Source organism: Orcinus orca, chromosome 14 (assembly GCF_937001465.1).
Source record: "Orcinus orca chromosome 14, mOrcOrc1.1, whole genome shotgun sequence".
NCBI lineage: Eukaryota > Metazoa > Chordata > Mammalia > Artiodactyla > Delphinidae > Orcinus > Orcinus orca.
In genome coordinates this window covers 73,157,104-73,181,225 of record NC_064572.1, presented here as the reverse complement: position 1 = coordinate 73,181,225, position 24,122 = coordinate 73,157,104, and the positions used below count along the sequence as shown (strand labels likewise).

The following is a 24,122-nucleotide window of genomic DNA, read 5'->3' as shown; positions in this document are numbered from 1 at the left end:
GCTGAGGAGCTTTAAAAAATACTGTTGCTTACACCCCACCCTGGAGATTCTGATTCAATTGGCCTGGGGTGGGGCCCAAGCATCAGCAATTTTTAAAAGTTCCTCAGCTGACTGTAACGTTGAGCCAGGGTTGAAAACTCCTGGTCCGACCTAAACTCTTCAGATTGCAACTTAATGTCACTTCTCATTGCATCCTTTAAGAAGATGGGAAAGAAGGTCATCCTCATTCTTTGTATAAGATGCTTGTCTCTATTTCTAGTCTATTTGAAATGATGCCTATGAATTTTCTTCTTAAAGCTGCATAGTCCTTCATTTGATAAAAACTTGATTATAAAGCACTGTATCACAGCACTATATATCCCTTTCCTTCATGAGCTTAATTTTAGGTTTATTGACAGGATTACATCATTAATATCTTCCTTTCCTCCACTGGACAGTAAACTCCATGAGGGTAAGAACATTTTTTTTTGCCTTGTATGCTCATAATTTGCAGCTTGAGTAGGTGTATATGGGCACCATGTCTAATCATTTATAGGCTCTCTGAGGATGACATTCACAATGCAACCTTTATGGAATTGGGCACTTACTGTGTACAAAGTACTATATCAAATAATGCATGGATATAAACCAAAGCATAGGCTCCAAGTGCTATGATTTAGTAGGGCAGAGATGAACACAGACGGCTAAATGCATCACAAAGCCTAATGAAGAAATGACACTGCACAGGCAGAAACCCAATGGCATCAACAGATGGAGCAGTGGTTTTTCTGACTGGGACTTTCATGCAAGTGTTAATGGAGGAAATATCATTCAAGTTAAGCCTTGGAGGACGAACAGATGTTGATAGTTAGAAAGGGTGGAGAAAGGGCACTTGCTGCTAGAAAAGATTGCCTCAAACTTACGGCTTAAAACAACACAAATTTATTATTGCACAGTTCTAAAGGTGAGAAGTCCAGGTGGGCATGGCTGCTTCCTCTGCTCTGGGTCCTACAATGTCAAAATCAAGGTGTTGCCAGGGCTGCATTCATTTCTGGAGGTTCTGGAGATGAATCTACTTTGAAACTCTTTCAGGTTGTCGGCCAAACTCAGTTCCTTGTGGTTGTAGGACTGAGGTCTATGCTTTACTATTGGTTATCAGCCAGAGACCTCTCTTAGCCCCTTACACTGTCTGTATTCCTCATCGCATTGCTCCTTCTGCCTTTAAACCAGCAAAGGTACACTGAGTCCTTCTTACACTTCAAATCTCACCAACTTCTCCTTTGGCTTAATTCTCTTCTGCCTCCAGCCAGAGAAAGTTCTTTGCTTAAAAGAGTTCATGTGGCTAGATTGGGCCCATCAAGTTTAGGAAACTCTCCCCATCTTAAGCTCTCTAATTACATCTGCAAAGTCTCTTTTGTCATGTATTGTAAAATATTCTCAGGTTCCAGGGATTAGGTCGTGGACATCTTCAGGGGTCCATTCTGTCCACCATGCCAAGTAATTTGCAGGATAATCAGATAATCAGATATGGATGGAGCATAGATGTTGGGAAATATGGGGAAGGAGCTTGAGAGTCTTGAACACCAGCCTGAGATGTCTGGATTTTATCTTGACAGCAGGAGGTGGTTACGGCTCTGAGAAGGTAAATTTCATATACTAAGAAATATAAAATTGTTTCAGAAAATATCTCTTGTAACTTAATTCTGATAACACAGTAGGAAGCTGAATGCCTGTGAATGCCGTTACAGCCCAGAACAGAGATACCTTAGCTGAAGCTACTTCTCTCTAGAGTTGTGGCTATCTTTCTGTACACGAATTATTATCCTGGGCACATCTTCTGTTCTTGTTCCCAATCTCTGGTCTAATGAAATAAATAAGTAAATAAATAAATAAACAGTCTAATTAAATAAATTTTATATATATATATATATATATAATATGTATGTACTTCACATACACACATATAGAGAGAAATAGACCCTTGCTCTGTGTGTGTATCCAATACTCTATTTTCCTCTTTGTAACTTTCCCTGATTCACTAAACATACATTTTCATTACCATCTCTGAGTGATAAAAAAAATTACTGATATCAACTCACCCACGTATAGGCTTTTGAGTGGCTACCAACTTTCATCTCTTGCTAAACATCAGAAACATGGCTAGGACTCAAATACCCCTAATAGAGATTAGGGCAAAAACAACCTGGTGGAAAAGTAAGCTATGTTCAGTTACTGAGTTCATATTCTGAGTACAAAAATATTGTATCATGACAACTAGAAATCTACACTTAAATAGCACCCTAACATTAAGGTTTGGCCCTTCAATCCCTATACACATTAAATCTATAAAAAGGAAGAAAACTATAAATCATCATCTTTAAGGAAATGCACATTGCAATTCTCGTGAAATAAATTCAGGCTTTCGCAACATAAATTTTTTTCTCTTATGACTTAATACTTGTGTGTGTAGTAATAATTTCCTGGTCAAGAATTCAGATTCTGATGCCAGAGTGCTGGTTCAAATCCCCGCTCTACCGTTTTCTAGTAGTGCTGCTTTCAGTAAGTTACCAAACTCTCTGCGGCTTCCTCACTATAAATGGGGACAAAAATGATACCTACTTCAGAGGGTTGTTGTGAAGACCTGACACATGTAAAGTACTAAGAACACTGTCTAAACATCGTGAGTGCTTGACAAATGTTAGCTATTCTCCTTACTATTATTTTTAGATAAGTGAGATGTTATTCTCTGCAATTCATTTCCCCTCCTCCCCCCTCCTCCATTTCTAAGGGGAAAGAGGTTTTAATTTTATAAAGACAAACCAGTTCTCAGACACAATAATTAAGGCAAATAAAAGTTTCCTTAGAAGCAAAAATCTTCCACATTTGCCCTTTCAATGTAAAACTTTGAAGAAAAGAAAAGATGAAGAAGCATAGGGTTGAAATCTACAGGCAAAGTGATTATAGAAAGCTGCATGGATGTTTCTGACTGAAATAAATATCTCCCTTCCTGCCAGGAACTGGGTTCTGAGCATGACTGAAGGTGAGAGGGGAGGTAAGAGAGCTACACAAAGCCTAGAATAAAGGAGCAACGTGATTAAACAAACTCATGACACAGTGATGACGTGCACGGAAGTTAACGCTGCCAGTTAAGAGGACGTGTTGAACACATATTATAATGCATTCAAGCCCTACACAATGACAGACTGTATGAAGCATACGGACTGGCAGAGCTCATAAAACTTATGGTTCACGCATTACTACTCACCGCTACTTCCTACCTGCAGTTCTAAGAAAGACTCAGAAAGAGGCTGCCTTTAAACCATTCGGAACGAAGCACAGCCTCATCCTTCTTTATGGTCTCAATTTATAAGAGGGTATTAGCATTCTTTTCAAAGGAAAACATAAAAGTAGCTCCGAACTGAATAAGCATAATTATCAAACGTGTTACAACATAACATTTTCAGTCTTTCACTGAATGACTTCAAACATTCAACAAGTGATATTTCCTATGTACATACTATCCTGAAGTAATACTCTGAAACTTATTACATGTACTACTTTTTAGTATGGATTTGCTTTAGAAATTAGTCATTTTTTTCAAAAGGAAAAAAACTTTGTAATGATATGGCCTAAATTGCAGCTTTTTTGGAGGAGCTGGAAAAACTACATTTATTGCTTTTTGCTCCAGGCCACTCATATCTCCGTATATATTTCTGTTGCTTGTCTACTCTTTCTTTTCATAAAAGTACATTCAATGTAGACACATACACTGAACACACAAGTGCAGCTTAGTTCAAGTTAGAAGACACTGTATCAGCTCCTTTAAAAGCCTCATAAAGTTTTCTTTGCACAATTTTCCTGTCTAAATCCCCCTCATTTTTCTTTCATGACATCAGAGCTGCAGTGGTTTTTAATTTCATTTCAATGGGAAAGATGTGGCTTTTCAACTTTATTTTACTAAAACCAACAAAGCACAGTTTAAGGGTAAAACACAAACATGCACACACAAACACCCTTCTCCTCATTAAAACAATGCATTAAGGCTGTAAGAAAGCATCAGAGGCACTTAAAACAGTTCAGGAATTTGGAGGGAGGGGAAGAAGGCAAGTCTAAAAGTCACTTTCCTCTCAAACGTTGAGGGAAAAATAACCTTCAAAAAATCCTACTACTTGTTTGTAATACATTTTTATAATTTCAGTTATATCAGTTGGAATCTAATTCTGAGTATAGCTGTATTTGTGCATTTACTAATTAAGCCATCCAAATTATGGGAGCAGCCCTAGATAATGTGCTCGTTACATTTAGTTCTCTAAGAAGTGTAACTTAATAGTATTAAATTTTCAACATTTTCTGCAAAGGTATCTTTTGATATCGAATTTCAGAGAATTCCATTTAACATACCACTTTACAGGTTCTCCTTCATCAAAGTTTATTAAACTTTCTTTTTTCCTCTTCATTAATGTGTAACAGTTAGAGCTAGGTCCTTTTCCCTTGATATTCTTTCCAATTCCTTTCCCTTAGTCATATTCTTTTTTAGTCTCTGTGCCAGTTTCCATCCCAGTTTTTAGTATGATATTGTTTAACTTTCTTTCTCTGTGTTATAGACGCTTGAGAACATATACTCCTCTGAGGTCTTCACAGTAACTATTGCGATGGTAGGTACATGGCAAGTATTAAATGTGTTACATGAATTTTGGGAAAAGAGCATTCACTAAGAACATTTATAGAGCTGAGGAACGTTGAATATGCTTTTAGCAACACCAGAAACCGAAAAGTAATAATTTCCAACAAATCTGATGTAACTGAAGCATTCTTGCAACAATTAATTATAATACCTATTAAAAGATATATTCATCAATGGGCATCAGGGCCCATTGAAACATATGATACCCTACTCAGATCCTAAATCTAAAGCCTAAGAAAGTCAGACAAACAAATGAAAAACAGGAACCTACATATATAAATGGATGGTGCTAGGACAAGCTAAGTGTATGGATGTGGAATTTCTGAGTTTAAATTTCAAGGTCCGTGAAAGAATAAAACATGTTTGCTGCTAAAAAACCACTGGCCATTTTTAGACAACTAAATCACCAGTGGTTACCCTAAAACTAAGTGCCATGATAATAGGATGTGCAAAATGGAGATGTTGGAAATGAGAAATTGTGAATTTGTTTACTTTGGTCTTTTTTACCATGGCTATGAGAATAACTGTTTTGACTTCCGACTCTGCTAACTGCAATTGTTTCTAAGGAGATTGGCAAGAGGAGGGGGAGGGATCCAGAGAAAAGCAGCAGAGACAGAGGAAAAAAAATGGAGAGGAGGACAGAGAGATAAGGAAGTGGATGTTAAAAGACTGATAATAAAACTATGACTTGCTTTTGAGATTAGAGGTCATAGGCAATCGCAAAGTTACCCTTTATTTTATGGATGAAGAATTAGTAGGTCTCTGTGGGAAAGAATCTGCTTTATTCTGAGCATTCTGAAAAACCATAAAGAGAAAGGTTATTATTTTTTGCACCTATTACGTTCATTTATTCGTCTTCCTTTCTGACTGATCATTTGAAGACTTCCATTTCCCATCATTGTTAGATATTTTACTGGCATTATTAGCAGTTCTAAAAAACAATCCAAAGTAGGTTATTTCTCTTTTCTAAATGAAATGAGTTTATGCCGATAACACAAAAGGTCCAGAATAAATAGCAACTTGGGCGGAGTACAGCTCTTCCTTGAATGCTTTTTTGGCTGCGAAAAAGAATGTTGCCACAAAAATCTGTTTTGCATCATCTAAATGCTTGAAACAAGAACACATAATTTAGAAGGGAAAAAAAAAAAAAACAGTGGCTGCCACTTAGCCATAAAGAGCAAAGTCGTGTTAGAAATAGCTTCCCTGTGATATTTTGGTGCACTTCTGGGTTTTTTCAGCAATCGACGTAATTATGCGGTTGGAGAGGGCAGTGTTTACCCACATTCCCATTTATACATTGTACACAAACAGAGGACTTGACTCCAGCAGTCTGATGGGCACACGGGTCTGCGGCCGCCATCCCTGACCTCAGCCGCTGAGGAAACCCAGGTGGTTTTATCAGACGTAAGTGCAGTCTTTAAACTAGAGAATATTGATATCTGATTCTGCTTCTGTCTGTCCAAAACACCCAATGCTTTCTCTGCTTGAGTGCTAGATTACAGATGTAGAATACTGTTTACATGCGCTCTGTCGGTATGCTAATTCTCTCCATAGTTACTGAATTATGATGCAGAGGCGGAGGAGGGCGCGTGACACAAGCACCCTCCCCCCAAAATCCATAACTTTGTTGTTTCTTTGTACAACTTGATGCCAGAAATAAACCCCTATATCTTTCCCCATGGCTACTCTGCAAACTTTGGAATGATTTCTAGGAAGCAGAAAAAGGAAACTTCTGCCTATTAGAATATTCGAGCTTATCAAATCATTTCATATGTTAGGATGACTATAAATGCTAACTTTGTTGTACAGGAAGTTCTTTCATGAAAATGACATTCTTTTTCAGTTAAAAATGTTCAGATGTCAAAACTGGCGCAAAGAAAAGTAACAAGCTGTAATCGTTGTTCTATGTAGCACTAGTACAGAATCATGTTTTAAGTATCATACAACTCCATCTATTCAGCTGGCACCCTCTTAAGTGGCACGCCCGTTTCGTCGGGCTGATGGCCAAAGCCCTTGCATGAGTGATTCCGAACAGTGGCATACCTCACCCATTCACACATGTCTAGTACTGTCTGCAACACTATTTATACAAGTTGAGATGTGAATCGACATTTTGTAGTATACATTTTCTTCTGTGTGTCCCCTTTATTAAAACTGGGCTGGCTCCCCGTAGCATTATATATTCTACAAGTTGATCCACCTTTAATAAAGGACTTAGCTCATGTAGCCCGTGCTACTAAAATGACTGTGGGACACAATGCTCATATTTTATTCCATGATAAGATTCTGGAATCTTATGACTAATTTTTTGCAATTCTATTTTCAAAACCCTGTCAACCTTCACTACAAATATAACATGGATACTTAGAACTAAGTGTACTGTTTTTCTATATATCTCTCTCCCTCTCTAGAGAGATATAAAAACATACATAAACATGGAGAGAATGTGGATACATCATCCCAACTCACTGCATAGAAGGACGCTATGGAACCTCCCTGAGGCTCTGTTTCCTTATCTGTTCAGTGGGGATAGTAATTCTACCTATACTCCAAAGATTGGTGCAAAGATTAAATGTGGAAATGCTTATAAAGAGCTTCGTACGTTGCCCGGCCCATAAAAAGTATTCAATATCCACCCTGAGAAAAGCTCAGTTTGTTGTCAATCACAATTTGAACAGGGACAATAAAGCAAGTTAAGAAACAGGTGGAGGAAGCTGCTGTTTCCAAAGGCACATTCTATACTCTACCTAACATCACAGGTATACTCTGCCTGACATCACAGGGGAGTGACGCATGGTGGTCCATCTGGCATCAGGGTACACAGGACATATTATTTTGAGATACAAAAGTCATCTTGGCATATTTGGTCCTTTTTACTGTGCTTTCCCTCATTCTCCTCTCAAGTATTTCTCAGTAAAGCCATGAGAAACGGCTAGACTTCATGAGTTCTTGAGGTAAGGAGAAAAATATACTTTATAAATTCTTCCTATTAATTTCTGTAACCTATTCTGATGCCCAAGTTCGGCCTGAATTACACTGACTGGTAGTACGCTAGAATTTTCAGACTAGTAGCAAAACCACCCATGATATTAACATAATGCTAAGGAGAGCAGGGAAATTAATAGAGGAAGAGGATATATAAACTTGTATCTTTTCTGAATCTGCAGTTACGTGCTCTTTAAATACTGTTGTAGACTGTAAACAAATGGTTTTCTCAAACTTCAGTGAATTTGCCCCCCTACGCCAGTTAGATCTGAACTTTGACACAGAATGTTTTACATATAGGAGAAGAAAAGGGTACATTAGATGTGACTGCCATATGACAAGGCAACTTGGAGTATTTTGAAAAAAAAAGCTACTCTGGCAGTAGAAGAAAGTGCTGGCAACGTGCACCAACGTAACTCGTCTGTCACTTTAAGAGCTGAAATAGGAAAACCTGTACCATTTTTGTACTTTTGTTCATTCTTTTCAACTCATTCGAAGTTGCCCCCTGGGAGTTAGCCCTCCACCAAAAGTCTCTTTCAGTACACAACTAGCTCTCTCTATTAAGCGTACGCACCCCTGCTCTGCTATAACACTGCTTCCTTTGTACTTGCCTGGTGAACTGATCAGCCATACGGTACAATGGCCACAATTACTAAATTACACTGCCTGTCACTGCCTTTTGTATCACACCTCTAACAGGTGCCATTACCATGATAGGCAAATTGTAATAATCCATTCACAGCATCCACTGCCTTAATAATGTATTTTTTTTATTTTACATAATCTGTGTGTGAATACCACAAGGCATTTGAATAGTTAGTAAATACGTGGGGCTGAAAGACCGAACTGCATGGAATGCAGCTACCGACAAAGGCGCTTAGGACAACAGACCTGAATGCAACCACATTCCTGATAAAGCAGATATACACATAAATATATCCCACGCAGAAAGGGCATCCGGATTTGAGGGTTTTCGAAAGCAAATTTAGGGGCCTGAGAGAGTGAATAACAAGACTTAGCAAACGGAAGTTGTTACCCCGGGTTTAAAACCCCATATGGTGCCCAGGTGAGCACAGCCACAGGCATCCTCTGCTGTTGTCGGCAGCACCCAGGGCCAAAAAGCACAAGAGAATCATGAAAGCACCAGCTGAGCCATGGGAAGCCTGCTCTTGATCACTGTTTACCCTTTTACTATGACCCCTTTCCGGCTTTATCTCTGTAAGGTGCCTACATGCATATAGGACATGAAACGTGACCATTTAAACGATCTGTGAAGTTTACAGAAGTGCTCCGGTGAATACATGTGAATATGTGTGAATACATGTATCAGCAAAAATGCCTCCCTTCCTGAGTATCACGGTCAGTGGTCAACTTGAGTTGATGGAGGTTTGCAGTCTTTATTTTCCTGGAGGTTGTTATAAATAAGACAGATATACTCACTGGTGTCCTTCAAAGTCTGGTGCATGATGGTGGCCTCCTGGTGGCTGGCCTCACAGAGGCTTCATGTTTACAACATGACGACGTCTCCACTTTTGAAAAGTGACTAAAAACACTTTCAAATTATAAGGCTCTAACCAAGTAGAAGACAGCATTGCTATTATGGCTTAATAATTCAGAACACTTAACCAAGTCTAAGCATTGCCTTGTTAAGTCATAACAAATGAAAGAAGGTAAGAGTTTCAGAGCTGCTCCTCTACCAAAGTTGTTCTTGAACCCAGTTTTAAAAACCACTACTTCTGTGCCACCTAAAAGGCACAGCCATGCGTTCAACGGTTTCAATTAGCCATATAATCAGGAAAACCAGAGAAGCCTCCACAATCAAGAAGACCAGCGATGGCTCTACAATTTCCAGGGGCTATGAAAGGTGTGTCAAGGAGGAGAGGGTCAGAGAAATTGTCTTGAAGCTGCACTTGCACATCAAGCACGCTATTTTTTACTTAGACTGTATGTTAAAGATATTCCAATTGTAGTGGTGAGTACTTTGCGTATTTCACTTCTCCCCACAAATTAAGTTGTGACCCATCCATCTAAAATGCCTTTGGGAGGAGGGAGCTTGGAGAGTTTCTCCTTCTCCAATCTGCCCCTTCAATTCTGCCACTGGTGGGCAGGAAATGCTACCTGCTAACACAAACATTCTGTCCCTGATCTATAGATCTCCATAAATCTATACATGGATAAATGGAAATTCCAGAGTCTATCATACATCATCATCATTTATTAAGGGCGTACTATATGCCCTGCATTGTGTAAGGATTTTACATTATCATATCTAATCCTTCTACTAAACCTGTGAAGTGGGTACTATTATTATCTCAATCTTGCAGATTAGAAAAGTGAGGCTGAAAGCCTAAGTAACTTGCCCAAGGTGATTTTATCAGAGTCCCAATAGAAAATAGGCCACATAATCAAATTAGGTAATTTAAGCAGTCTTTAATAAAGCGACTATTTAAAAGGTGTGGGAATCCACAAGGCCTGGCACATTAGCCTGGGACAAGCTAACAGTGGGCAAGTTACAACCGCTAGGCTTAAAGTGGGAGGGCAGGAAGTGGTTACCAGGACTCTGAAAGAAACAGCCTTGGAGACGGATGCAGCCAGTTCAGTGCAATACCACAGGAAGAGAGCTGGCAGAATCCATACCCCGACCTTCCTTTCCTCCCTGTGTTCCGTGTCCTGCCAGCGCTCCCCACTGGGTGAACCTAATTGGAACCCAGAGGGCAAGGGAGCCCATTGGTGTGGTCCATACAGAGTCTGTCATCCAAGAAACAAAGCAGAGTGGATGTGGGGAAGGAAAATTTATGTTCAAGCGGTCATACAGTGAGTGTGTAAATGCTAGCTGGGCTTGGATTTAAATCCAAATCTACTGCTATTAACCACCAGGCTATAAACTGCCCTCTAAGAAGACATGTACGTTTATAATTCTGGTACATAATTATTGCTAAGTCTTCTATTTTTAAAACCTCTTGAAGTCCTCCACATCTCCATTCAGCCAACTGGATTCTCACATTCCTTCTCTTGCCTCCTGGTTCTCTGTGTACACTGTGAGTGTCAATCACCCAGGGCCCCCCTTTTCTTCCTGTCCATCACCCTGATTTGGCCTCCCACTGCCTCCCCATCTGGCCCACCTCCCACGGTTAGCCATTCCAACTTTGCACTCACTGCTACCCTACCATCGCTCCTCTTTGTTCTCCTGTCATGCCTACTCTGCCAGTTCTCAACAGGCGGCGACTTTCCACTGTTTGCTTTCTTGGCTCCTACTCCTGTCTGCCAAGCAATCCTGGGGAGACCTGCGAGACCACACTAGTGAGCCCGCTCCAGACTTGTGCGCCCAGACCTCAGCTGGGCACTCACGGTAACTCAGCCACCTCTGACTCAGCTCGTGCTGAGTCCCCTTGACATTTCCTACAGCAACTATTCTGAGCCCTTCCCACCTCCTTCCAAGCCCCTGACCCTGTCCTTCACTGTCAGGGAGTAACGGGGTTCCTTGTTTGGGATCATGACGAACCTTCTGAAGTTCTCTCCTTTAGAACTCAACATTATTCAAAATCCACTCTACCTCCCTCTTCCTTCACCCCTGCTTCTGAGGAAGCGTTTAAGGTTACCTCTTCAATGCGTGCTGTTGATTCCACCCCTTTGCACGTCGTCAGGTCCTGAAATGGGCAGTTACTTTTCTTCATATTGGCATCACTACGTCTCTACCAGTTCCTACCTCTTGTTCCCAAAACATGCCCAGGGCTCTCAGGCTTAAGGAAAAAAATATTAACTCTGATCCTTATCAGTCCTCACCGTTTTTATTTCTCTACTCACTTTTTCTTAAAAAGAAAAGTCTAGGACCAACTTCCCCACTATTCATGCTCTCCGACCCCTCAAAGCCACCACTTCCTATCTTTTTGAATGCTCTCCAGGTCTTCTGAAGTATTGGATTTTTCTCAGTTACTTCTCTTTCTTGAAAAAAAAAAACCTCTCTCCTTCTAAGGCTTCCATGACGCTGCACTGCCAGGAGTCATCCACTCACCCTCTTTACACACCCTGACTCCTCTCTCTCCCATGAAATGCAGACTTTCCTCAGCGTCCTAAGGCTCTTTTCTTCTGTATAAATATTCTCTTGGTGATCTTATTTATTCCCCTGGCTTAAATGTGCTTCCATAAAGTAGTATTTATGAGATGACTTTAAGTGGAACATGAACTGACATTTTTTTATTTGGATACTTTGTTTAATCTAACCTTGGACGGCACCCACCATAAGACGCACCATTTAAAATATACTACTTAGAAAGCGGCTGCCAATTAAATTATGACACAATGCTTTCTTATCACTTAAAATTTTAAGTTTATACTTATTCAAAAGATCTTTTAGATTGCTCAGAGAGTTTTTTTATACATCACTCCTGTGCATGCACAGAGGGAGATATAAGCAAAACAAATGGGTGAAGGTTTTCCTAAATTGTTCTCACAATCAGTGTCCAACTCTTCTGAACCACTTTTCAGCTCACGGTCATTGATATCCTCGGAGCCATCAGGAGTATCAGGGATGTGACATTTCTTAAATGTCTTAACTACTCTCTCTGGGATTCTCTTCCATGGTGCTGATACTCATTCTGCAAGTCTCCATGCTTTCTTCTTTGTACCAGAAAGTCAGGTTCTCAGACAACAGTTAAAACTTATACTCTTTTCTCTAAAGATCTTTAAATGGTTTGTTGACTGAAACGTTGAGAGACTGCAGTTTTTCACGCATGCCAAATTGGCTCATGTACTGACAATGACAAGTATATCTCCACCGCTGCCTGGCCAAAAGAGTTTGTAAGATGCCATCAACTGTAAAACACCCCAATTTCGGAAACGTTAAATTGTGAAAAGATGTGCATCTTACAATCATGAAACATGGTAATTATGCATTTATTTTCATGGGTATTTTAAAAAACTATATCCATCACATCAAACTCACAGATTTCACAGATATTATTATTTAGAATGGGTTATGCTTTTATTTATTTATTTTTAATTAGTTAATTTATTTTTTGGCTGCCTTAGGTCTTCGTTGCTGCGTGCGGGCTTTCTCTAGTTGTGGCGAGCAGGGGCTACTCTTCGTTGTGGTGCATAGGCTTCTCATTGCGGTGGCTTCTTTTGTTGTGGAGCACGGGCTCTAGGCATGTGGGCTTCAGTAGTTGTGGCACACAGGCTCAGTAGTTGTGGCTCGTGGGCTCTAGAGCGCAGGCTCAGTAGTTGTGGTGCAAGGGTTTAGCTGCTCCACGGCACGTGGGATCTTCTTGGGCCAGGGCTCGAACCTGTGTCCCCTGCATTGGCAGGCGGATTCTTAACCACTGTACCACCAGGGAAGTCCCTTAGAATGGGCTGTGCTTTTAAAAAGTGAGTTAATTTAAAACAGATTTTTAAATGTTAAGTAAGAGTATAAGTATTGGTTAAGTATGGCAAAAAGCTTTTAAGTAGCACTCAAAAGGCTAAAGTTTGAAGTACACAGGCTTAAATTATCATCACTTCAAGGACGACTTATGTTTACATATCCAGCTATAACCTCATTCTTAAGCTTCAGTCCCCAAATTCCAGCTGCCTGCTCAACAATATTACCTGGGCACCTTGTTGATACCTTAAAACTCAGTATCTTCCCTGCAAAACCCATTCCTCCTTTCAATTTTCCTTTCTGTTAATGGGACACGTTTTACTCAAATGGAAACCCTGGAACCACCTAGGATTTCTCCTCACCCCTCCCGTCACTGCATGCCCCCAACCACCTGTCCTTACAGCCAAACTGTCAAGACTTGTTGATCCTTCCTCAATGATGTCTCTTGCATCTGTCCTCTTTTCTTCATTCCTAATTCCACAACTCTAGTTCAACCTTAATTAGGACTTCTATAGCCTGCTGCCACAGTGTCCTAAATGCTTTCCCTTACCACTCTTTCTCCTCTGGGCTGTCTTATATGCCATTGGCCAGGGTCACCTCCTAAAACATAATTATTATTGGGTCACTTTTTTGTCTCAAAAAGCTCAAATACAATAAGAAAGTACTTTATACTTATTTGCATAACGTTTTCAGACTTTTTTCATTTGATTTTCTCAGCAGGTCTATGAGGAAGGATAGGTATTGTTCACCCCATTTGAAAGAAGAAATAGAGGATGAGTAAACGGTTTGCTGAAAGTCAAACAGTGAATGGATATGGTGGTCTGGTGGTATTTTTTTCCCCTGCATTGTACCCCCCTGCAATTCTTGACTGGCTGGAAGGTTGCTTATTTGATCTGATGAAAGACGTAAGATCTACGTCTAATTTAAAAACAAATTTTTTTATTACATTATAACTCACATCAGTCCTTTTTTTCCAGTTTCTTTCCCACACTACTGCTAGGATAATGTTCCCTAAGTATAGGTTTTATTATATCAGCCCATTGTTCATATACCTTTAATAGCTTCTAACTGCCTTTGACATTAAGACCCACCTCTTTGGCATTCATGGTCCTTCCTTTCTTACTTCCTACAAATCCCCACCTGTGTTCAATGCTGTGGCTAAACTTTCTATTTTGCTATTCCCCAACCAACTTTTTAGTCACTGCGCATTTGTTCACGATGCTCTATCCACAGGGGATGGTCTCCTTTGTGACCTCTCCGATCTTCAAGGCCCACCCCAAATGCTACCTTCTCTGTAAATCCAGACTTAGTTTCCCAAACCCCTATTACGTGCTTCACTTTTAACTGTTTATCAAGGAGTGTGAGGTCTGCTGCTGGTACATAACATCTTTTTTACTTTAATATTTATACAATCACTTATGTATTTAGGTATTAGAAAAAACTTAACTGGAGCATCTAACTCATGGTTTCACATAGGACAAGGCCATGTAATACAAAATTTCAGTCTTTTTAAAGTTGATTGATAGAAAACTATTAAGTAAATAAAACTAGATGGTGGTATATAGATGAGGTGGAAAGTGTGGCTGTGGTTCATAAATGCTGGACCTTTGGGAAATACTACCTTATAGCGTTTACAGTATGTGGTATACCTCAGTAAAGTCCTTTGTCTGCATGTTTTACGCTCCCCATTAGAATACACGAACTGTAAATCAGAACTAAAGAGGATTTATCTGTGTATCCCTAACACAAACTGTGGATCGTGACTTTGTAGATGGACTGTAAAATCAATTTAGAAATCAAGACTGGAATTTTGTTTTTTTAAAAAAAAAAAGATTCGAAAATATTAGTGTACATTACCCACAGCTAAAAAGGGTATTGTTTTATGAAATATGTTTCAGTTATGTATGTGTATATGTGTGTAATATGCAACGTGATGTGAAATGTATTTCTTACTATGTCATGATCTAAAATATTTGAAAAAATACGGCCCTGACATGTATAGACCCATTCCCTGGACATATTACGCACTCAGATATAGGACAAGGGACTTCTTGATGTAGGTACCAGAAAACATCTTATTTTTAAATCTTCTGATTATGAAAGTAATGCATTATTAAATTTTTACCATTATAGATAATAGGGGTAGGACCTTATAATCAACATCCCACCCCAAGATAAATACTCTTGATAGTTTGATACTTATTCCAAAGTTCCACTTTGAAAAGATTTTATTTTCTCTATATTCCAAAGTTTATATTTTGAGAATGGCACAGTTCTGAGACTATGAAATATGGGTGTCACCTGCATGTCAGCACAGTGCATTGTACTTCAGAAATGACTGGGTAATTAAAAGCATACTAAAATATTAATAGTATGTGTGTAGAATATAGGTAGGGAAGAGCAACTGATAAGTAGAAATGGGACATTCTGGCCTTTTTAGAGGAGGCAGGATGAGAATGGGCAAAAGGTAAACATATAGAATGAACAGAAAATCGTCAAGGACACTCTGAGAGGTTTAAACTTTCCTGTACAATAAACAGGTAACTGTAAACAATTCACTTCAAGAAGACATCATGGAAAATAATGGAATAGTATTAATTGAAAAGAACAATCTAACTGGTAAAAATATGAAGTCTATCACACAGATTGTCTTAAATGCCTTAAATGTCTTAAATGTCCAGTGCTGCCTAGAAAGTAAACAAGGCAATAAAATGATTTTATGACTGTATCTTCGTAAACAACCACAAGAATAACACAGTGCCATCCTTCAAGTTATATCTTAAACATTAATTAATTTCATAAAGTAAAAGGTAATTTAGTTCTGTAATTACTTGCAAATTTTCTAATTTAAATGAAGATGATGTTAATTCAACTGAGCTATAAAATAAGGCCATCATGTTTCCTTGGAGGACACACACATCAGGGACTAAGATGAACCAAACATTCTTGAAAACACGATGGGCACAGAACAAATGTTTACTGCAGGAAGCAGAAAACTGCTATACTTCTGGCTGTTATCAAAATCCATTCTTGCAAAGAGAGGACAAATATCAGTGATATTTAAATGCACATGAAGAATATCTTGATTTATACATTTATGAAAACATCTACAAAGATTATAATGAAAAGATCCATAAATTAGATCTGTATGTCAGTAAACCAGAAACTGAAAAAGAGCTACTGGAATACTACCCAACTTTCATCAGTTTTCTGTGCCAAGAGAAAGACATCATTAGGTGAGGGAAAGCAAAAAGATTTTTAGGCTGTGAAATCTCAAGAGAGAAATCAATCATTCATTCAACAGATATTTATTTAGTGCCTACTATTAGCACCAAAGAGAGATACAGTGGTGAGCAAACCATACAAGGTCCCTGTGGTCATGGAAATTGCATGTTAGTGAAGCAAAGTACAACAGTGATCTGGAATCTAGATATTTCCTCTGCCACTGACTGGCTTTGTAAACATGGAAAAGTCACTTAATGCATCAGGGACTCAATTATTTTATCTGTTAAAATGAAATGGTTGAGCTAAATCATTTCAAGGAGAAAATGCAAATATTGGGGTTCAAGATTGGGGACCACCATTCAAATAATTCAGCAATAGAGCCTACTGCCAGCCAAGTCAAATTCAGCTAGCATGGGCTTCCCTGGTGGCTCAGCGGTTGAGAGTCTGCCTGCCGATGCAGGGGACACGGGTTCGAGCCCTGGTCTGGGAGGATCCCACATGCCGTGGAGCAACTGGGCCCGTGAGCCACAACTACTGAGCCTGTGCGCCTGGAGCCTATGCTCCGCAACGAGAGGCCGCGACAGTGAGAGGCCCACGTACCGTGATGAAGGGGGGCCGCCACTCGCCACAACTGGAGAAAGCCCTCGCACAGAAACGAAGACCCAACACAGCCAAAAATAAATAAATAATTTTATTAAAAAAAAAAATTCAGCTAGCGTTTTCCTTTCTTCATCTGGGAATTTCCATAATTAGACCAGGACATTAAAGTTTTCCCTGACCCAATGCATCCCTCTACACTGTACTCACTGATTTCATTCTGTCTTGCCTATGAGATTCATGCTCTTTCCAGTGCCTAAAACAGTACCCGTCAGTTAACTGATTTGATTTTATTTTTTAAACTCAGGTATCTGGGAACCAATGAGTCAGAGAATACAATAAGTATTATAATTTAAGTAACTCAGATAAAATGGAATTAAAGCTACAGTATTCACTAGGAACCTGCAGACATCGATGAAAATGAAAGGTTACACTCAGAAAAAGAATCAAACATTTTAACGATTTATTTTATCATATGCTGAAGCTTTGGGGGAACATTGTTAAAGTATAAAACCTAAGTTAAAATAGACTCTGGCATTAGTTTTATTTCATTTAAAATAAGGAAAAGAAAAAAAAAAGAGAAGGAGTTGTTTATTGGAATTAGGATTACTGCCTCACTTGTTCAGGCAACGTGACAGACCTGTTGCTCTGAAGGGCCATCTCACAACTAGATCTCGGATCTACCTCAACTAATATGCATGTTTAAAGCGTTTCTTACTGAGCTTGCTAGAAAATACGGGGATCTCCAGAAGTAGGAGGAAGTACAGAATGAATAATTTTCCTAAAGGCACAAGGACATGATGAAGTTGGAATTAAAATCTGTATCTCTTTGATTCCATGGTCTTTCCACTTAGATTACACTGCCCCCAGGTAAGTAGGATAGACAGCAGACAGACAGCAGACACAATCTCCCTTAGGCTCCAGTATTACCTTTTCGTTTCTTGAACATTTTCACCAAACATACAAACATCATTGTCTTTTTATGTGTATCAGTGAAACAATTTCATGGATGTTGTTTGGTGGAGTTCGTGGATATGGTTTTCTTTCCAATAAACACACCCTCTGTAATAAGCAAGAGTTGCAGAACCATTTAATGCAGGCACCGGGCAGGAAACGGGGGCATAAAGAAGTCTAAGGCTTAGTCTTGACTCCCAAGGTACTTAGACTATTTCAGGTAATGGGGCAGATGCCACAAGGTGAACACGCACACAGCTAGTGAGCACTAAGGGCCTCGAACGCAATCCATTCCAGGGGTCACGAATTTTGGGCTGAATGCTGGCTCCAGTCACATCTGTTTGGCCAGCACAATGTGTTTAAACGCCAACTTTAGGTGGGGATATGCTCCCTCAAATTCAGCTACGATAAGCTCAACTCACTATGTTACGTGGTTACATGTACGACCCTCATAGCATTTTGCATCTGTCACCCCTAATAAACTTAAAGCATTATAGGGTTTGGGTAACAACTCATTTATCTAGCACTGTGGTGAAACGGGGTATTTTAGGAAAGAAAACTTTCCAGACAATTTAAACTGATTTAACTTCAAGCAACAAACATTTATTTGATTAATTAATGAGAATCTTCTAAAATACACCACTAAAATACACTTTATTGTCTCCTTAAACAAACAATAGAGAACATTTCCATTTTTTTAATTGACTTAACGTTATTATTACAAGCAGCCATTATTTGATTGTTTAAAGACAGTTTTATGGCTCTCTTTCTTTAATGGTAATTCTCTTACTTCATGGTGTCTAGCCTTCTTACTTTAATTTAACCCTTCTGCTGAGGGCTGGGCTGAGAAGTAAAATAAGCAAACAACTAAAGAATTGCAAAAACAAACCTTTTTAAGGATTTAGATGGAGGAATAACATCAACAACACCCACCACTAATACCTTTCACTGAGAGCTAACTAGGTACACAAAAATGCTATCATTATCTTCATTTTACTGACGATGAAACTGAGCCAGAGAGAGATCAGTTTTCCAAAGTCACACAGCTAGTAAAGCAGGAGCTAAACCGAAGTCTAATTCAAGCACGTGCTCTCAACCACTACCTTATAATGCATGTTTTTGTTGTGGGGTTTTTTTTTTAAAGCATCCTAAGATATCTTTCCAAGGTTAGTGTTGTCCCGTGGAAAAGAGCATGTATGTTTCCTTAAAATGGATCACTGGATGTATGAGACATTACTAGTCTTTTCTTTGGAGTATAAACATGGAAAGAATAAACAGATGGGAAGATTTTTTACTTGCAGCTTAGGACAAATATCAAGTAGAATGGGGAATCAAGAGGCCACGGAAACTCTAATACCTGCCAGTTAATCTCATTTTGAATTAGCCACTTCATCTCTCAACTTCAATCTCCTCATGTGTGAAATAAAAATAAATACCCATATACCACAAGGAGAATACTCTGAAGATTAAGAAAACATAGGGGATGGCATAGTATAGTACCCAGCACATAGAAAATGCTCGATAAATACTAGCTGCATTGGTTGTTGATTTTTCTCATCTGTAAAGTGACGATAATGATAATACTCACAGGGCTGTTTCAGAATTAAAGGAAATAATCTACATAAACTCTTTAACATGGTGCCTGGCACACAGTAACTGCTCAGTAAATGTTTACCAGAACTGTTTTTATTAGCCTATTAACTCTCTTACCTCAGTTCTTTCAGCAAAAACTAGGAAGGAGGCACGTGGAAAACTTCTAACATAGATGGTAACTCGAAGGAGACAAAATGTGCTGACTTCCTTCACTGAGGCCAGAAGTTGGTGAGAAAATGGATACAAAAATTTAGCCGGCATTTTAGCCTCTTTAGAGAAATGTCCTGCACAGAGGTACTCAGGCTGTTATACAAAACAATGTTTCATTTTAATTTTAAACACTTTATTTAAATATTTCGTTTTCTTTCATTAAAGGTACTACCTTTGTTGGCTTATGTCTCAAGATATGGGTCAACATTCACTGATCTTTCAATCTGAGATATATTGTATGCGAATTTATCCAACTGAACAGTATATCTGAACGATTAGAAATTCTAGGCTCAATCTTTATTATTCCTTTGCTATTGGAGGGCCAGTATTGGGTTTTCTTTTCTTTCTTTCCTTTTTTTCATAGGAAGTCTTTCCTTGCTTTGCCACAGGGCAAAAACAAAGGAAACAGGGAAACTGACCTTAAATATGCGACCTTCAGGCAGCTATCAGTTTCCAAACTTAAAAAACATTTTTGTACACAGGCAGTTTAGAGTTTGTTGGATTCCCAGATGTATGCCCTGACTTCATTTTTCACAAAAGATAATTTTTATAGTTTACTATGATGCTGTTCAGGGTAACATTTCACTTTGTATTTGAAAAAGGACCAACAAATAAACAAGCCATATAATTGTATGAGATACTGTGCAGTGAGCTTTTAAAGTAAGCTTTTAAAGAAGAAATTGCCTTAATTATGTCTTCGAGTATCTTGAGCACCAAAATGCAGGCAACTGGTGGTATTAAACAGACACTTTGAAAGCGAAGACAATTCTCCAGAGAAAAACAGAGTTTGTGGGCAAGCTCATGGAATTTCAAAGTACAGGTGCTCTCAGGTTCATACATGCTTCATACATGCAAGCAGTAAGCCTCAGAAGACAGTAAGCTTCAGAAACACCGGAAGTTACTTCTTAGAAGTGAAGATGCCTGGGCCACACCTCCAGAGATTCTGATCTGGTCAATCAACATCGGGGCACAGGAAGCTGCGTTGTTAGTAAGCACCCAGGTGGTACTGATGCAGTTTTCTACCCACTTTCAGAAGCGTGCTCGTAGCAACATCACATCACCACCTTCCAAAGTTTTCCCTGGATACCCTCTTTGCTAGTCAGCTCTCATTCTCACCAATGTACAGATATTTGCTGGCAGCATTACAGATAACACTGCTATGGGAGTTGGCTCCATGGAGAGGGCAAAATGCTACCTCTGCCTTCAAAGTATTAACTCAACAGATGTTCCAACCTACCTTTCAATTCTGTTTTCTATACTAGAAGTCAACTGGGATAACTGAACACTTTAGCATGCAATAATGAAAAAAAATAAGGGAAAGGACTTCAGATGGTCCTTCATTTGGATTGGGTACTTAACTTCTCTGGACCTCAGTTTCCTTGCTTGTAAAATGGGAACAACAGCACCTACCTTCTAAGATTATTGTGAAGATTGAATGAAGTGTATGCTTGGGTCACAGAAGGCATTCTACAAATGGTTGCTCCCCTCCGCACTTCTAGAAGGCCTGTAATGAACCTATGTGAGTTGCACCTCTTGAGTGCGTCTGCTCCATGGCAGAAAAGCACAAAGAAGAGGTGGTCAAAGGAGAGTTATAGGAAGCAGGAGGAAAAGCATGAAGACTTCATAATCCCCAAATTGAATAAACCATACAGGTTTAAACGTACCTGGTAATTTACCATTTAAACGTACCTGGTAATTTTTAGCTGCTGGGTAATGCTATAGGATAGATTGGGGATGTTATTTAGAACTCTCCAACCTCTCAAAGGAGAATCACCTGACACTGTTTAGTAAACAATTCTCTTGGCTCCATACCTGGAGCACAGGAACACAGAGCTGCTAATACGAAAAGCTCCATCACATCTTGGTGTGTGCAATTCCTTCTGAGACTTGTAATTTGGTGCTTATATTTGAGACCATACTTTTTTTTTTTCTCTGTCCACAGTATCTTAACATGTATAGCATATTTCTCTTGATACGTCGGTTTCAGCTGCTCTGAAACAGCAGTGAAATATCACCTTGGGCTTCACGATGAATTTTGGGTACATAACATAGCCTTACTTTAAGTGAGATGCTATCAAACATGACCGCCAAATAGTGAAAGTCAATCTAGTCATTTTAGGAAGCAGTAACATTCTAAACAAAGGCCAATCTAGTTCTGCCTACATAGATGTGTGCCCTATTTAAGTGCTAATTCTTAGTACTCTTCTTCCATTAAAATAGTCCTCCTTTCCAGAAAGAGCCAGACAATCTAAGGTCATAAACAGAGAGACATGTTCGACCATACCCTTTGGAGTAACTGTGTTACTCTTTGATTTGGACAAATCACCAATACACCACTTCCTGAGTATCTTAAATCACAACGTAGAGATATTCTACAAGTAATAGACTAACAATATCAATTACCCAACTTTGCAGATTCCCAGCACACAGTCTGAGCTACACTACCTTTGCTTTGATACCTCTATTCACTATCAAAAAAAAAAAATTTAAGTACACTAAGAAATAAAATACATGTTAGCCTGATGCTGTAAATTTCAAATCACACTGTTAATTCTAATATGATTATTTAATATCAGAGACTTATTTTTCTTAATAAAATTAAGATGATATAAATGGAAGCAATAATACATTTTCACATCATATTCTCGGTAATGAAAAATAGAACTGCCACTCATTTATGAATTCATAAACTGGTAAAAATTATACTCCTAACAAACCACATTTTATAAAGTAAATTATGTTATGAGCTCTATGCTGTACTACATACAACAGATTTTTATTTGATCCAAGTAAGGTTTTTTTCTTAGGATAAACCGAGATATTGTGTCCAAATTGAGTCAGCCTCAGTATAAACAACGGGGAAGACCTCCTGAACATGTAACTGACCGATGAACACATTTTCTAGAAATCTTCCCCTGAAGATTCACATATGAAGCGATGGGGTGCTCGTGGGTAAGTGTTTATAAGCAGGGGCACGTGAGGCCTCGGGCGCTGGGGATCCAAGGAGGAGCCTCATTTGCCAATCACACCAATGTTTTTGGCACTTTTGCCATGGGTTAGTTGTAAATATTATTGCTTAAATTTTCAGTCCCAAACTTCTCCATTAGCCGAGAGCAATATCTCACTTTTCTCAAGGTCATTCTAATTATTAAGTAAGAAAACAGTGATTTACACAAAATGAATTTATGCGAAGAAATAGTTCCTGAGCACTCTGCTTTCAAAATCTGCAGCTCTACAAAATGCAAAGATCAAAAATGATATAAAAGTTAGTTTATATATATATGAACTATATATAAAATTTAGGTTTCTCATATATGTAACAAAAGTGTTAGGTTATACTTAAAATTTTATTTTCCAACATATAAGAAACATTTAGGTTGAAATGTAATGTAGTTGTAAATATTATTTAAAATCTATTATTTTAATATATTCTTGAATCAAAGGGTAAAAATTAATAGACATATTACTACAGTTTTTCATATATCAGTTAGTTCCAATATTAACGGAAATAAAAGGAAAATGCAGTATGTATTCATAATAACAAACTGTTCTTATTTAGATTTATTGAACAGTTTCTCTTCCATTAGAGGAGAAACACTATTCACTTGGACTTCACAAATTTCTCATGCAGATATGAAAGTTAAGTTTCAATGTAAAATTTCCAGGCACATATTTATGTTAATTATATTTGACACTTCAAAGTTATTTAAAATGGTGTTTACCTTTTCAGTTACAATAAATTTGAATAATTCTTCAGTCAATAAAAAATACTAAAATGACTTAATGTATTTAAATTAAAAATTGTATTTCTTCTAGATTTATATTTTTCTTATATACTTACTAATATATGGAGGAAATAATAATCAAAACTTGAAAGAATAACTGTTTTAAAAAAGCAGTAAATTTAAAATTATTAGAAAATATCTTAAAAGATCCAAAACTGTTAGTTAAGTATATCAAAATATGCCTTTTTTTCTGTATTAATTATAGTGACAAACATTTAAAAAGCTAATAGCCGGTCCTTTTCATTTCCATTTACTCTACATTCCACGTCCATGCACTACAGGCAGTTCAAGAAACATTTCTTTGACTAGTGGCTCAATGGCGCAGCCTATGTGTAGAAAAGTATAATACAACATTAACTGATAATGTGAAAACTACTCAGTTGTGTAGTTATAAATATGGTTCAAAAATATAATATGGTTTTGAAAAATGAGAGGCACACATGAAAGAATTCTGTTTCTATTGCATCATGATTTTCACTGTTATTTGTGAAACTAAAATAAATTGAGGAAAAATATAAATAAAACATAAAAATAAGTCTTTTTCATTCAACGTGAAGCATTATAGTTTTTTCAAATAAGTTCGAAATTCTATTTCCTCCAGTGCCAAAAATCTAAAGAAGCATGGTGTTTTGTGGCTGAGTTAACATTTCAATAGCTGTTTCCTGTCAGCGTAACATATGATACTGTGATTTGTAATCTCTTTTAAAATAGCCTTTCCCTGAAAAGACACTAAGCACATGCATTAAATATTTTA

At 38.2% G+C, this 24,122-nt stretch overlaps 1 protein-coding gene and 1 long non-coding RNA gene across 23 annotated transcripts in view; both read right to left on the bottom strand.

Annotated features, from left to right (window-relative positions):
- The window catches only part of VTI1A (vesicle transport through interaction with t-SNAREs 1A), a 376,929-nt gene that overhangs the window by 244,142 nt on the left and 108,665 nt on the right, over positions 1-24,122 (bottom strand). The gene's annotated exons all lie outside the window — the stretch shown is intronic.
- LOC117199925 (uncharacterized) lies at positions 899-13,630 on the bottom strand. Its single transcript, XR_004481299.2, has 2 exons — positions 2,079-13,630; positions 899-1,613 (listed from the first exon to the last, which is right to left on the bottom strand). It is a non-coding gene; the product is annotated as an uncharacterized LOC117199925 (long non-coding RNA).